Here is a 15988-nt window from a genome sequence, read left to right on the forward strand (position 1 = left end):
GTTTGCGGAAGAAAACGAGTGCAGCGCCGCGTTCGTAAGAACCAGTGGTAACAGGCGAGAAATATCAAAATACCATCAAGACAAATCTTTATCTTTATCTTTACCTAATATTAAAGGGAGGATTGTTCGTTGCAAATCCTCTCGCATGAGATCGCTTTTTGTCCGGTGGAAAAACAAGAATAAAAAAAGGTGCCCAAGTGGGAATCGAACCGGCAACCAGCGGGTGCTACGACCGTGCTCCTGGCCAGTACAACATGCTAACTTTAGTGGGATATTTGTAGCACAGGAGTTAAAAGAAAAAACTGGCAAAACATAAAAGGCAACATATCAAGTGAAAGCAGTTGTTCAGTGAAATCTGGAAACTTTACCTCATAACCATCAGGTCTAAAATGAAGGGATTACGTGAGAGGTGGGATTCCCCTTGGCCACTTAAACGCCTTTCACATAAACCCCCCTCACATGGCTTAATCTGCTTGTATGACTTCATCCCCTACCTCCCGTCCGATCTAATCCCTCGTAACACAAATCACCGAGCTAACGGGAGAGGCTAGCTATATTTCCTTTCAACTGACATGCGTCCTTTCCTCAGGAGCTCGCAGCTGCTAATTGTACTGAAACTGAAATTGATAGTAAGAAGATCTTCAAGGGCTCTGATTGGAAAAAGCTGACTGCCTAGGACGGATTCCAAACAAAGTATCATCTGCAATCCGAGCAATAGTGGTCCAATCCCACTTTCCTACCAACCATATTTGCATAAGTCCAAATCAGCTCCGCGTGTTGGCTGTCTCACGCTGAAGCTGTTGTCCGTAGCCACGGTCACCCCCCCCCCCCCCCCCCCCCCCCCCCCGGCGCGCTCGCAGAAAGTGCTGGTCGCGAGCGTCTGGTATCCGACGAGGTCTGCGGTGATTTGTGTAGATCGGTAGGGGATGAAGCCATACAAGTAGATTAAGACATGTGAGGGGGTTTCGGTGAAAGACGTTTAAGTGGCTTAGGGGAATCCCACCTCTCACGTAATCCGTCCATTTTAGATCTGATGGCTAGGAGGTAAAGTTTCCAGATTTTCACTGAACAACCGTTTTCACGTGATATGTTGCCAGTATAAAAACAGTTAGCAAAAAGTTGTGCGTGAGTGGGACCAATCACGTGACCTCCCGTGAGTTAAGAACGTCCCTAGCCATTGTAGTTCTTTAAAAAAAAATTGTAGAAATTGCAGCGGAAGATTTAAACTTTTTTGAAAAGAAGTGATTTTTTTTGGAATACTAAACTATTTTCTAATTTTTGGACAAAATTTGAAAAAATGTATCCATTTCTAAAATATGAACTAATTCTTAAAAATGCAAACATTTTTTAAGATTCTGAACATTTGTTGAAAAAGAAAAAACCTTGAGTGAGTAAATTGAGCTAGCTCGTACTTCTGTTTGTTACCTCCATCCATCATTATTAAGTCAGGTGCAATGAGTATGTCTGTTATTTTTGGGTCATTCATGAAAAATGCTTGATTTAATCTCCCCAGCAGATCGTTATAAAACACAAGCCAATGCATGCGATGGGTTTTCTTTCCTCCAATTGGTGCATTGTATGCGAGCCCGAATTATCCCACGTGGCAGCCAAAATATAATATTTACGTGGAAACGGATTTATCACGTGGTCACTGGCTATAGTTAGATGCATTTAATCTTCGCGTGAGGTCGTCTCTTGGTCGTAGAGTTTTGGCCCTCGGGCCCTTTAAATCCAAATGAGAGGGTTTGTTTACTTATCAAATTAAACAACCGCTTCTTATTTTCTTACACTAAATTTCATCAATTTATATACGTTTGCAAGTTGTATGGAAAACAATAAACCGCTCCAGGAATCGAATGAGTGTGAGGAGTGGGTCTGATTATCCCTCGAGAAACGAACACACAATTACTTTGTTACAGTTGAGTAGGAAGCATTTAACTCACATATCCCAAAAACAAAAAATTAACTCCCAATACTCTGGATGCTTTGTACACAGGATTGTCGGTGAACATGAGATAGATGGTATATTATGAGACTACGGGAGTATTGATATAACTTAATTTATAATTGCAATCCGACAATGTTTAACTTGGTCGTGTTGTAAGTTCATCGGCTGCACATTCACAACCTAGATTTAGGGTTAAATACAAATGATTATAAGTTCAAATATAGTAGGGAGTTCCCTTAGGGCAATTGAGTTTGTCAGTTAAACTACTTAATGAGTTGATATGTTGTGCTTGCGCATCCAATGTTTCCTAAATTGAAGTACATATCAATTTTCATTCCCGTTGCAACGCACAGGCATATGTGCTAGTAACCATAAAATGATTGATGCGATTACTGTTTTGCCCTTAGATCAAGGTACTCCGTGACTCATAGACTCAGTACTCTGTGGAACAAAAGATGGAGTACCGGATCATACTGGCCATTGGATTGCCAGAAATAGACAGCTTATATTAATTTAAGGGTACTGTAATAGAGCTCCGCCGAAAGACCTAAAATAAATTCAGAAAAATTGCGAGCACCAGAGTAAGTCTAGGACTTGAACTCTGATGGGCTGGGAATATCAATGGCTTTCTAATCATCCAACCACAAATTGGTTCACGATCAACTGCCGTTGACACGTACGTGGACGATGCGTTTATTTGATATTCCGGTACCTCCATACATATGTGTTTTCTTAGGGGTCTCCATACATATAGGTGAACATAACGATTTTTTATCCGTCCCCCACCCGCATATTATTTTCTGATCGACGAGGTAGTAGCAAAAGATACTTTAACCGTTTATATAGATCCATGAATTGCAAACAACAATCGACCATGAACATGAACAAATAAAGAGTGAGCTATGGGTCCCGTATATCCTACTAGGGCTGCAAATGAGTCAACTTCGAGCGAGTTGTAGTTGGCTCAGTTCGACTCATAACAAAAGTGGGCGAGCTGAAATTGAGTAAAGCTCAAGGCCGAGCTGTAGAACATGACTCGTGCTCAGCTTGTAACAATCTCGAGTCGATCTCGATCTAGTTTCGAGCTAAATGAGATGTTAATATTCATAAATCTATGATGATTACTCCAACTAGATAAGTCTCAACACGACATAAGAAAGCACTAAAAAATATTATTCCAATCAAGACAATAGTACTATAAATTTCTGAAAGTATTTTGACTTATTCTCTCACAACCGAAAGTCTTGTATCTATACCAATATAAAAAGACCCAAAGGGGCATATCCAACTGATCTCGGCCATCGAACTAAGTCAATCTATTGACCTAGACTGCTTCAATGGCGAGCGTTAAACATGTTTAACGTGCAACTAATGTCATACCAAATATTGCACTAATAACAGGATTAACACATAAATAATAGCATAACTAATATTCACGTGCAATTAATATATTGCCTAAATATTAACGTGTGTTGCACGTGCGCATTTACTAGTCGAAATAAGATAATGATTCACGACAGACATATAATTGGAAAACAAAGTATTGGCCAAATACCATAATAATTAAGGCCTAAATCTTCTTTGCATTTAATTAAGCTTCCATGTTTTCTTGTAAATAAAATGGAGAAAAATCATGGGTAGCATATATATGGTAATAAATGATCTTATTTCCATTATATATATGGCATGAACATTTAACATAATGATATTATGCCGAGCTATCGAGCTAAAATCGAGCGAGCTGGTATGGCTCAAGATCGGCTCGTTCCACAGTCGAGCTATATAAAGTGTTCAAACTCAGCTCCTTTATTTTCGAGTCAATCTCAAGTCGAGCTAAAAAACGAGTCGATCTTGAGCGGCTCACGAGCCTCGAGCTTTTCTTGTAGCCCTATATCCTACGGATGGACAAAGGAGATAACTCCATAAATTGTGCCGGTGTTGGTTGGCTAAGACAGGATAAACAAGGACATGCATGCTGCTGCCGCATTTCAATAGACGGGTGAAATTCATGCAAACCAGCTGATTTTCATATAAACTAGACGAAATTTATTACATATTAGACAGTTTTTAACTAAGCTCTACTCTAAATGATCGTCGGCGCCCATTCCCCATATCCGGCCATGAACCCTGAGAACTGAAGCTCCGCCTCTTGTCTTTGCCTTCTCCAATTCCGCCTCAGCACTCTCCAGCTCTGCCTCTGCCACCGCAGCCTGAGCGGCTAATCGACAGCCGATGATCAGCCCACCAAGCTTACCTTCAGCAGGAGGGAATGAGCGGTGCCCTTCTCGGGACCCGAGCGGCGGTGACCTACCATGCACTACTCTTTCTTGCTACTAGTGGTGCCTGCGAACGTGCCGACTTCGTGGTCGTGGTGGCGGCGCGCGGCATGGCGGAGCTGGCAATGTCCTCCTCTTCATCGCTCTTGCTGAATACCTCTTCCATCGCCTAGTCAATCTCCCTGTGGGCGACCTGTAATTCCGCCTGATGGAGGTTGTACTGCCAGCAGTCGCGGCGGATGTCACGGGCGGAGCGGTAGAGCCATCAATGAGGGGCCCTCCGCCATCAATGGCTCACCCAAGCAGGGCGGCGGTTTCGGGTGGTGGTGCGGCTCTGGTTGTGTGGTTTCCAATAGCAGACGTCACCCATCTCATAATATTGCTCCAAAGGATCAGTAGGATGTACAGCTGTAGAAGCAATGCAGGACTAATAATTACTCCATCCGTCTCATAATATAAGAGTGTTTTTGTTTTTGACACTACACACTAGTGTCAAAAACACTCTTATATTATGGGACGGAGGGAGTAAATCTTCATGAGGTAAATCTTTGTCATGATGTTGTATGGAGAACTTCCAAAATTAAGTTCACGAGCTTCTTCACCAAACTTAACAGTAACTTTTTCCTTATTGCAATCTATAATAGCCCTAGTAGCATTTAAGAAGGGTCTACCAAAAATATATGACAAAGTTTATCTTGTTTAGACCCAAGTACCAAGAAATCAGTAGGGTACTTAGTCTTACCACAGAGAACTTCAACATCCCTTACAATCCTTAAAGGTGAAATAGTAGCCCTATTTGCAAGTTTAATAGTAACATCAACCTCTTCTATCTCACAAGGTGAAATATCATGCATAACCTCTTAATAGAGAGAAAAGGAAATAACACTTATACTAGCACCCATGTCACATAAATCATGATAGCAATGATCACCAATCTTAACAGAAACAACAGACATGCCAACAACCCTAGTGGATACATCATCCCTAGGAATATTAGAAGATTGCTCACGTAATTGAGCATGCCCATCAACATTTTCATCTACAAGATCTTATACCATGGCTATTTGATGTTCAACTTTTTTTTTCAGAGTGTTTAGGTGCTCTAATATAACTTTTATTGTCCAATGTTGTTGCCATAGAGTGTTCCTTACCTCTAACAGGAAAAGGTAGCTTCTTAATATAAGTAGTTGCTAAAACAGGATTAAGGTGTGAACTTGTAATTCCCTATTAGCAATGATAGTTTCTTTACAAGCATTTTTAATGGGTTCATGATATTTAAATCATTTCTCCTTAGGGAGATCAACATGGCAACAAAAGATTTACAAAAGATGACAAATATTTCAGAATCAAGTTCATATTTAGCACTAAGTTCCTTGAAAACATCAATTTCAACAAGAGACTTAACACAATCATATTCGAACTAGATGTTAGCACCGAGTAGCCTAAAAGGAAAAACATGTAATGGTCGTTTGCGGCCTGGGTGGTGCTGTTAAATAAGCTTATTCGTATGATTCGGACTTGAATTAGTTCATTGTCTTTAGATAATTTAGTATAAAGACCAAGCGTATTATACAACCTGGGGCATCGTTTGATTTGTTGGGGCACGGCGCAACCAGAAGTTATTCAGCCTCCGGCTTCCCGCGGTTGTGCTCTTTTGGAAGGACCACCAGTTTGTGTTTCTTATGTCGATGCAGCCCCATGGTCCTCGCACCGGGAGGTCCGTAAGGACGAAGCAGCCTCTGGGTCCGGACGAAATAGAGGGAACGTACGATGCAGCCTCTGTGTGGACTCTAGGGAAGTCCACTATGCGTGATGCAGCCCCGGAGTCCGACAAGCAAAGGGATACGTTGTTTCTACCTCCAGGTCTATCCCAGGGTGTTTGTTTTATCCGAAATTTTTTAGTACATGAGATGCTATAAATCATTATGGGAACATGGAATATTTACTTTATTCGTATGTTGGGGTGCAACTAAAACATTGTGACTAAAAACATAAGAAAGAGCCTTACGCTAGGTAAATAGAAATTATGCATAGAAAAGACGTAGCTAGGCAGCGTTCCACACACGCTTCGTGATCTGGCTTGTCTTTCGGCTGCGGAGGTAGTAGGCCCCGTCCTGAGGACCTCATGAATGATGCAAGGACCTTCCCATGGGGGAAGAGAGCTTATTCTTTTGCTGCTTCTGTTTGAGGCGGAGGACGAGGTCATCGGTGTTGAACTCACGAGCCCGGACGCGTCTGCCTTGATACTGCCATACCTTTTGCTGGTAGATAGTTGTGCGTTCAAGGGCGAGGAACCGAGCTTTCTCCTTGGCGTCGACGTCATCTATCCTGGATTCCTCCGTGGCCTCCTCCTCGTATCCCCGAACTCGTGGGGAGTCAGACACCACAGCTATGTCAGAGGGGAACACCGCATCTACCCCCCGTACACCATGAAGAGTGGTGTATATAGACAATGGACCTGTTTGGGGTGGTCCGTAGGCTCCAGTGGATGAATGGGAACTCGTCAACCCATTTTCATTTTGCTCAGATCTAGAGGACGGATGAGTTCTCGTCAACCCATTTTGATTTTGCTTGGACCAACGGGGATATGAGACGGGGCTTCAAACCCTGCATGATCGACCCATTGGCGCACTCCACACGACACCAAGGAGTAATCAATTTGGATTCTTCTTTTGCGGCAGAACTCCTTGCGCATCTGCTGTAAAATTGAAGGCATTGTCGGTGATGATGTTGTGGACCTAGAACATGTGCATTATTCATCTAAAATTTTACGGCTGTGTTGGCCTTCGTGTTTGTGACGGGATGACGAGAAAAAAATTGACGGTTCTATTAGACACAACATAATGCACTGGGAAATAGATCATAAAGCCATCTTACGATGAAAATAAAGGATGAGCCACTTGATTTCCTGGAACAATTTCAAGGAGATATTTATGGTCCAATACAACCATTATCTGGACCATTCGGATATTTTATGCTGCTAATTGATGCATCAACGAGATGGTCCAATGCGTGCCTACTTTCCACGAGAAACCATGCTTTTGCAAAGCTGATCGTTTAGATCATTAAATTGAGATAAAATCACCTAAGCACAAGATAAAATCCATCAGAATGGATACATTTAATGATTATTACTGCCTACCTTTGGGCATTTATGTGAAGCATTCAATACCTTATGTACACAGACACACACAATACCTACTGTAGATAGCAAACTTCAGCTCCATGCTCAGCAGGCAAGAAAGGAGAAAGGTGTAGCAACAAGTCGGTCGAACATGAGGTGGCGGGCTTGCTGACGTCCAAACAGGTTAGGGCCCACCAACCTGGCGGAATCATCAGCTAGATCCAAGCGAGGAGGAGGCAAGTGGCAATGAAGTGGTCAATGGCGCCCGCAAGGAAGACAAATTACGAAGCATCTCAAGAAACCAAACACAAACCAATAGGTAAAATTCACATACTCTGTTTACTTGGACATCCCTACCCTGTAAGCAAATGTCAAGAGCAAATATCACATTATATGCCAACACAACAACATTCTTGAGGTATCCATCCCATATCCACGCTACTAGAGTCCATTTATTACTCACCGCAGTACATATTTTCGCAAAGCCAAGACGCAAACCACAATAGGAAATGTCACTAGCGGATATTGGAAAATATTCAGTTGAGAGTCAGGTCTCCATCCAACATTCAGTTGAGACTCGGGCCTCCATCCAACGACACATTTCTTAAGTTCATCCATCTACTCCATGCGATGGATATTCTCGCAAAAGGCGAGCAAGTGAATATACACCAGAGAAGACTGGTCACACAAGCCAGCGCTACCCAGCAGGCTCCAAGTGCTACATCACTAGTCGCTGTCGCTATCGCCGTCCGAACCAGGATGCTCAATACAAGTACTACTACCGCCGCCGTATGCTTGGCTGCTTGGGTGAACAACAGGCTGGTAGTTTTCACAGCCATAGCAACGCCCTGCAACATAGATAGAACAAATAAAGAGTTAGACAAATATCAAATATGAGGTTGCGACGGCATGTGTGTGAACAACACAGCTAACTGCACCTCACGCAAACCTCATGAACAACAAGGAAACATGGCAAAAGTCAGGAAAGAAGCAATAGGAACAAGTGTCAAGAAAACCAACAAGGTACCTGCGTCATTTTCCCCAACTATACAGCACATAATCACATCATTCTCGCTCCGAAAATAGAGGTCAACTTCAGAGAAGAAAAGCTTGGTACTGTCGGCATCCGCATTCTGCTGGTCCTCAGGCTGCTTAGCTGTGAAGTTATAATGGGCTCCGGCCCCTCCAAACTCGTAAAATATAGATATCACTTTTACCTCCACCAGCTCAAACTGAAAAAAAAAACAAAATGAAAAGACATGTTTTAAATGGATAATCAGGCTGAAAAGCCATCCCGACTGTCACAAGCTGACCTTAGTGTTGTTCGCTCTGTTGTATTTACGTAGGGCCACTTCCGCGTGGTAGCGTGCATCCTTTTGTTTGGCCGCAACTCTTCTTTCGCGGAGAGCGTTCCTCACCTCCGGAGGTTTCCTCTTTTGCATTACAGGTGTAATTCCGATGGAAGCCCGGTCAAAGCCACGCGTCTTGGGTCGGGGCAGAGGCCGAAACCTCAAAGCATGTTCCTCCATGTTGATACCTTCAGGAGTGCTCCTCTCCTGGGACATCCAACCATCTCGATTCCTGATTCATTATTGTGAACTGATTGTTATGCCCCAAAAAGAATCCACATATACCATGCTGTAATTTGAGAAATGTTAAGTGCATCATTTACCCAGATGCTTTTCTTTCATGATGAAGGTGCATGCAGAGTTCTCAAAACATGATTAAAACTCGTCGACTTTGTTCAGAATTAAAATTTGACAGATTTACCCATTTGATTTTTTTTATGATGAAGGTGCATGCAGAGTTCTTGAAACATGTTTAAAAACTTGTCAAGATTGATTAGAATTAAAATTTGACATGATGAATTGAACAGCTGTCAGGTGGGGATGCAGGATAGAAACTGCTGCATCGCAGAAACGGGCCGAGAACTACATGACACAACACAATGAGAGCAAAACATGAGGTTGCGATAATTTATTTTTAACGGATTGCTGAGTGTTTCAGCACAGTTCTAAGCCCGTCACAGATGCAGCTTGCAGTGTAGAATGTTAACGGGAGGGTTTGTGTTAACCAATTTCCTGGAAAAACCGTTTGTAATATAAGCAAAAAATGGACGACTTAATACTGAGAACCAGAGGATTTGGGTTATTGATCTTGCAATGACATTTCAGAATGCCAAGTGAAGATGCACAATGGTGTTGACAAAGAGCAATCCAAAAAAAAAAAGTAAGAGGTTAGGAGTGTTCAACTTGCATACCTCCCTTTTGAAGCGGCGCATGAGACAGCAACTTGATGGTGGTGTTGCTTCGTCTCCTGTGGCTTGGCATTCAAATTCTCTTTAAACCTGAACCAGAACACATGTGTTAAATAGAATATAGTGAAGGGAACAGAGTTATCGACACATTCTGTATATTTTATTCTAATTTCAGTAAATTTTAGAATTAGGGAATGTTTTTGGAATGAATAGACTGCTCTATTTTCAGTACTGTTCTTAGCCCATCACTGATGCACCCTGCAGTGTAGAATGTTTACTTTTTAAGAACAAAATCAGGCTAACCATATGGGAACAGGAGAATTGATGATACCCATTTTTCAGGGAAAAAACAGTTTGGAATATAAACAAAAACGGACAAGTTAACACTGGGAACCAGAGTATTTGAGCTATAGATCTGGAAATCACATTTCAGAATGCAAAATGACCATGCACAGTGGTGTTGAACATAGAGCAACCCAGAAAAAAAAACTGAAGATGCTAGGAGTTTTACCTCGCATATCTCCCCTTAGAAGCGGCGCGTGAAACTGCGACTTGGTGTTGCTTTGGCTCCTCCTCTGGGAAGGCATGCAGCGAATTCCCCTTATACCTTGAATTCAGCATCACAGTAAAATGAAGCAGAGTCGTCAACACAGTCTATTAATATTCTAATTTCAGCAACCCCAAGAATTCTATTAATAATCTGTTCTCAGACACATTTGCAATTTCAGCAAATTCAGAACCACAAGAATTTGTTCCGGTATACATTTATAATTTCAGCCCTAAGCATGTGTTCTTTGATTCATTTGCAATTTCAGCACATTTTGGAACGGAAACAATTTGTTCTTCAAAACAGACACACCTAGTGGCCTAGTTTAGAAACGAATCGAACTGAACTAGAGCAAATTGATAGATCAGAACAGCTAGACGGAACAGGGAGACATCGCAAGTTAGGGCTCCTTGACGTACGTAGGCAGCGGATCGTGGGGAGGAGAAGGGGGGCGCCTCGGGGGGGGCGGCGAGTGGGCGGTTAGGGCTCCGCAGGATGCGTCTGGGGACGCCATGCGAGGCGGCTCCCTCGCCCGCCGTGCCAGAACCGGCGGCCGCGCGCTCGTCCAGATCTAGCTGGGACAGGCAGGGGTGAGAGCCCCTCCGCCACCGGTCATGGAGTGGGGACGGGAGCGGGATGAAGCAGTCGTCCATGGACATGGTTGGTCACGGCGTGCCGGCGAGGCGACGCCGGAGGCGGAGGAGGGCGGCGAGCGAGGGTTTAATTTGGGGAATTTGGAGGAGCTCTGTTTTATCTGCGAGGGTTTAATTTGGGGAATATATTTGTTCCTTTTTTTTACTTGGACATTTCTTTTTATGAAAAAATGCAACCGTGCACCCAGCACCATGCACACTTTCTTTCTTTTTGAATTTTTGGAGTATCACGCTAGAAAGAGGGTACAGTTTTTTTAGGTTCTAAAAATAAATCAGTAATAGTAAGGAGTATATAGTACTCCTATCTCAAGATCGACCCCTCTTTGGTAATTGTGAAATCTGGAGGAGGCAAAGACGGTAAGGAGTGCGGAAGTGGGGTTATGGGCAAAAATGGTGACAAAATCAGAGCAAGACTGGAGCCAAGGGGCTGAGTTGGATAGATGGAGTGAGGTTAGCTGAGGAGTACAATAAAGAAAAATAGAGTGCACATAAACTGAGCCAAGGGGCTGAGTTGGATAGATGGAGTGATGAGTTGGCTGAGGAGTACAATAAAGAGGAATGGAGTGCACATAAATTGAGCCAAGGGACCGAGTTGGATAGATGAAGTGATGAGTTAGCAATAAAGAGGAATGGAGCTCAAGGTGTGCATGGTCGTCATATTGCGAAGGAGGAGATATGGAACGAGCATCGTGCTAGATTATACATTACGGCACGACCGGTCATACCTAGTCTTCTTTCCCCTCCACCGCATCCCCCTTCACCCCCTCACATACATTCGATCATGAGTTCATTGTGTTTGTTTATGACCTTTTATCTTTCAAATGTTTTTCTAATTCAGTTGTGTTAAGAGGTATTGGGTTCGGCGTGATCTCTCTGCATTGCACTATGCAGGGCACTCTATCGGTGTGGGAGCTTCTAGCACTGGGATTGACACTTTGACAGGGGCACACAGCTGCGGGGGCATATGCATCTGCCTAGCCGCACAATTGTTTCATGATTCTTAAACTAGTTGTATTCTCTGCATGTTTTTAAGTTTTAGTTTCTGAAATTTAATGAATTCCTACCAAGTTTTAGTAATTGAATCTTACTAAAGTTTTTAAAACCTGACAAAGCATGTTCAAAGTGACCTTATTTCAAAATCCTCGTTACAACAAACACGAATATGATGCAAACAAAATTTAAACTGGACTTTCGGTTCAAAGATATAATAGATTCAAATTTAGAAGCCAAGAAAATGGTATCAGTGCTCCCGCACCTGCTACCCCAAATCCTCTCATGTTTTCCTATCATACGTTTTAGAAGGATTGTTCATGTTTTTTAACTCACATCGGTACAACTTAAGGCTTTAGATCGCTCCAGACTTGTATGATATCTTCTAGAACAACACCATTGCGTCAGGCATGTCCCTCACGAATTAAAAAAAATTGCAAGAGTTGGACGTCATATCTTTTGAATTTAGACAGAAGCTAAAAACAAAAGAATGCATAGTTGTTTGGATGATTCACACAAATTTGCGAAAAAATACCATTATGGAGAGAAAGAGAGAAAGAAGAAAGATACATGTTGTCAAAAGAGGATGAAAAGTGAGTGTGAGCACATTTCTAAAATCCTCCAGAAAATAGAGACCAATCCTACACTAAAAAAAAGGTAGGAAGAAAATCTCATTAGTTTTTTTTTTGCATGGAAAATCCATTAGGTTCCGCAGTCGAAATTTCAATTGAAAAGTAGGCAAGCCTAAGGATTACAGCAGCAATTACGGTAGGGGATAAACAGTCCAGATTACAGATGTGGGAGAGACTACGTATACGACAGGCACGGCGGAGATGAAATTTGCAGGAGCAGAAAACTTACGAGTCGTCCTCCTGGTCAGTAGGGCCATGATCCGCCATGGCCGGCTGCGTGCTTTGATCTGCAGCAGTCCTATCGAATCCGCGCGCGCCAAGGGGTGAGGTCGCAGTGCGTCGACTGCAGGGTTCGTATATGATTTAGTATATATCAGCAATCGAGAGAGAGACAAGGACGGCCAACGCGTTCCCGATTGGTGCGGTGGACGGATTGACCCTCCTAATGTTCTTCGGATTTTAATCCGACTGCCGTTCCAGAACAAGCCATTGCTAAGGAAAGAAACGCACATATCGGGTGTCAGCTTCTAACTGTCACAAGTATAAACGTGTGGATCAGTAGAGATCAGACATAAGATGAGATTCCCGCAAAAAAAAAAGACATAAGATGAGATAGAGGGGGTGTTTGGTTCAGGGACTTTTTAGTCCCAGAGACTAGAAAAAGTCCCTAAAAAGTTCCTAGGAACCAAACAGGAGGGACTTTTTCTACAGGGACTAGAAAAAGACTCTACTGGAGAGTCTTTTTTGATTAGTCCCTGGGACTAGAAAAAGTCCTAGGACTTCTGAACCAAACACCCCCAGAGATTGAATAGGTTTAAATCATGTTGCCTTGTTGTGTACTCTAATTTTTACCTTTATACTTCTACACTATATACACCAAACAAGGGTCACATCAATAAACACAACGGAAATATTTTGGCGGCCGCTCTGTCCCAAGGACCAGTCATGTCGCCAGCCGTCCGATCCTGTGATGGTTTGATTGTAACAACAGAGTTTCCTACTCGCCTTGCCACCTATTCTCACCTGTGTTCCTCCTCCCCATGTCCCCCACGTGTTTGGTTTGGGGGAATTCGAGATGGGGAATGGGAGTTGAGGGATGAGGAGATTAAAAGTCCACTGTTTGATTGGAGGGAATGGGAGTTTAAGTGAGAAGGGGAATGGGAGTTGAGGAAGCCAATTCCCACCTATTTCTTCCCAGGGGGTACCCTGTTAATTCACGAGCAGAGTTTTATCCCACGCTAATTCCCACCGTATACCAAACAAGGGAATGGGAGTAAAAATCTACTTCCCATGACTAATCCCTCCATAAACATCCTTGTGCAAACTCGCATTCCCCTGCCCAAGCGTTTACCAAACAGGCTGGACTTGTCGTCCCATGTCTCCCCTGCAGCTCTCCCTGATGACCTCCTGCCAATATCGGTGAAGCGCTGGCGGCGACCCTTTTGCAGCACCATGCCATCTGAGCCGATGCTGCGAAGAGCGGGTGACATCGTTGTTGCGAAGTGATCGACATTTATTGCAACTGCTGCTGGCAACGATGCAACGGTCACACGGCGAAGACTGCCTGTCAAGATGGTGCAGGGTGTTGCTGCTGCAAGCAATGCTGCGAGACAGAGTTGGACCTTCATCGCGTCGTACGCTTGCAAAACCGGCATCGCCGATGGCGACCCCTTGTTGTAGCAGCCGGCATCTCTCCCTTGCGGCGCAACCGACGACCTCTTGTGGCACGATAACGGCTCCCCTTTGAAACGTCGGTGATATCTGTTACAACTCTAGTGATTGGGTGGTCAGAGCAACGGGGATGGCAAAAGCGGTAGCAACAACATCAATTGGGCTGCGGCTGCGAGGTGGGATTGCAGTACCGATGGTGGGCGCACGACTTGCAACATCCCTTGAAGCAACGACGAGACGCATGGTTGCAACATCCCTTGTGGCGACGTGGGTGGTGCTTCTTTGCAATGGGGGCAGCAAAAAGAGTACAACGGCACCTACATGTGAGAAAGATGAGCGGGAGAAAGAGAGGTGAGTTAGGGAATGAGATGCGGATGTGGGAGATATTTCTGGAATGGGCACGTTGTAGGGACCCACGCTAACGCGTGGCGAAAGCTAGAGGCCACCGAAGCTCATGAATTATCAATCGCTTGAATCTAAGAGTTTCCCCAAAAAATCAGGCTTCTGTAATTTTCCACACTACCCCTCTGACCCCAAATGAGCCACCACTTTATTCTCTGGCGCATGTGCCACTCCCCAATCCTAGGCATCTCCAAGGGGGTCCCTCCCTCTACCCCCATATGTCTGGATGGACAGTCCAAAAATGTCTGAACACAAAAACGGACGCCCAAGGTGTTCTCCCAAACTCAGCTCATATGTCGGGACTCTCCCAGAACCAGCCATATGTGGGAGAGATATGAGGTTGTCCGGACTGTCCAACACGTCAGTTCGGACATGCGGCCCCTACCCCAAATCCCACCCCCGCGCAACAGCCCCTCTCCTCTGTTGCTCCCACTGCCTGCGCCCGACATGGTCCTACATCTACCTAGAGCACCCACCCCCGACACGATAGTTATTCTATGTCTTGCACGGCTAGACATGGTCACTACCAGTCTACTTGGGTTATTTGCTCTCGAGAAATGCATTGTTGATATGAGGATGATCTGCATATGGTAGAACTGTACGTGTCTTTGATGAGTATATCCGGATGGCAAAGAGCACGCACATTGAAGCAATTATCAGAATTTTCCATTCCACTGGTGAAGGTTTTTGGCAAAGAGTACTTGAGAGAACCAAATGTCCTGGATGCTACCAAGAGAACCAGATGTTAAGATCAATATTAATAGGCACCATAGAGGATTTACTGTAGTTGGTAAACAATCCAATAAAGAGATATATATTGAAGACAGATATTGTCGGCAAGGTAGTATTTCATGGTGTAGTTGTGCTCATTGATGGTGTAGTTGAACTTTGGAGCCTTCCCATCATGAAGTCGCGCACATTGATATTGTTGCAAAACACTGGCATGCCAAAGAAAAGCTGTCAAATCCACATGTCTTGTGATGCAGTTAATTCCATTACATATGATGGTTCGCTCTCGGCATGACCTTGGCAGTGCCCTCACTAGCAATTTGGACAATTCTTCAATTCCCAGTTCATGCCATTGGCGGAACCGAGCATACCGGAAAACCTGTTGCTTCTCCAAGTGCCAAAAGTTGTTTCCACGACATTTGATTCTCTCAAATTCTCTTTGCCAAACACCTTCACCATTGCAGTGGAAAATTCCGACCATTGCTTCAACGTGTGCGCTCTCTGCCACCCGGACATACTCATCGATGACGCCTACAATTATACCATATAACCTAAGTAGACCGCACGGCGACCGTGTCCAAGGGCGATGCAGGGTCGGGGACGACGACCATGTCCTGAGGGTGGTGCTCTAGGTGGGCGCAGGACAGCGTCAGGCACATGTAGTGAAAGGAACATAGGAGAAGTTGTGGCGCGGGGTGGGGTTTGGGGTAGGGACGCATGTCCAAACTGACATGCGGACAACCCCATCTCCCCTCCAAC

The 15988-nt window shown here is 44.0% G+C and overlaps 1 pseudogene; it reads right to left on the minus strand.

Annotated features, from left to right (window-relative positions):
• Positions 1–7709: 7709 nt before the first annotated feature.
• Positions 7710–10929, minus strand: LOC123123852 (uncharacterized; annotated as a pseudogene).
• Between the last annotated feature and the right edge of the window lie 5059 nt (positions 10930–15988).

This window comes from Triticum aestivum, chromosome 5D (genome assembly GCF_018294505.1).
Source record: "Triticum aestivum cultivar Chinese Spring chromosome 5D, IWGSC CS RefSeq v2.1, whole genome shotgun sequence".
NCBI classification, from domain to species: domain Eukaryota; kingdom Viridiplantae; phylum Streptophyta; class Magnoliopsida; order Poales; family Poaceae; genus Triticum; species Triticum aestivum.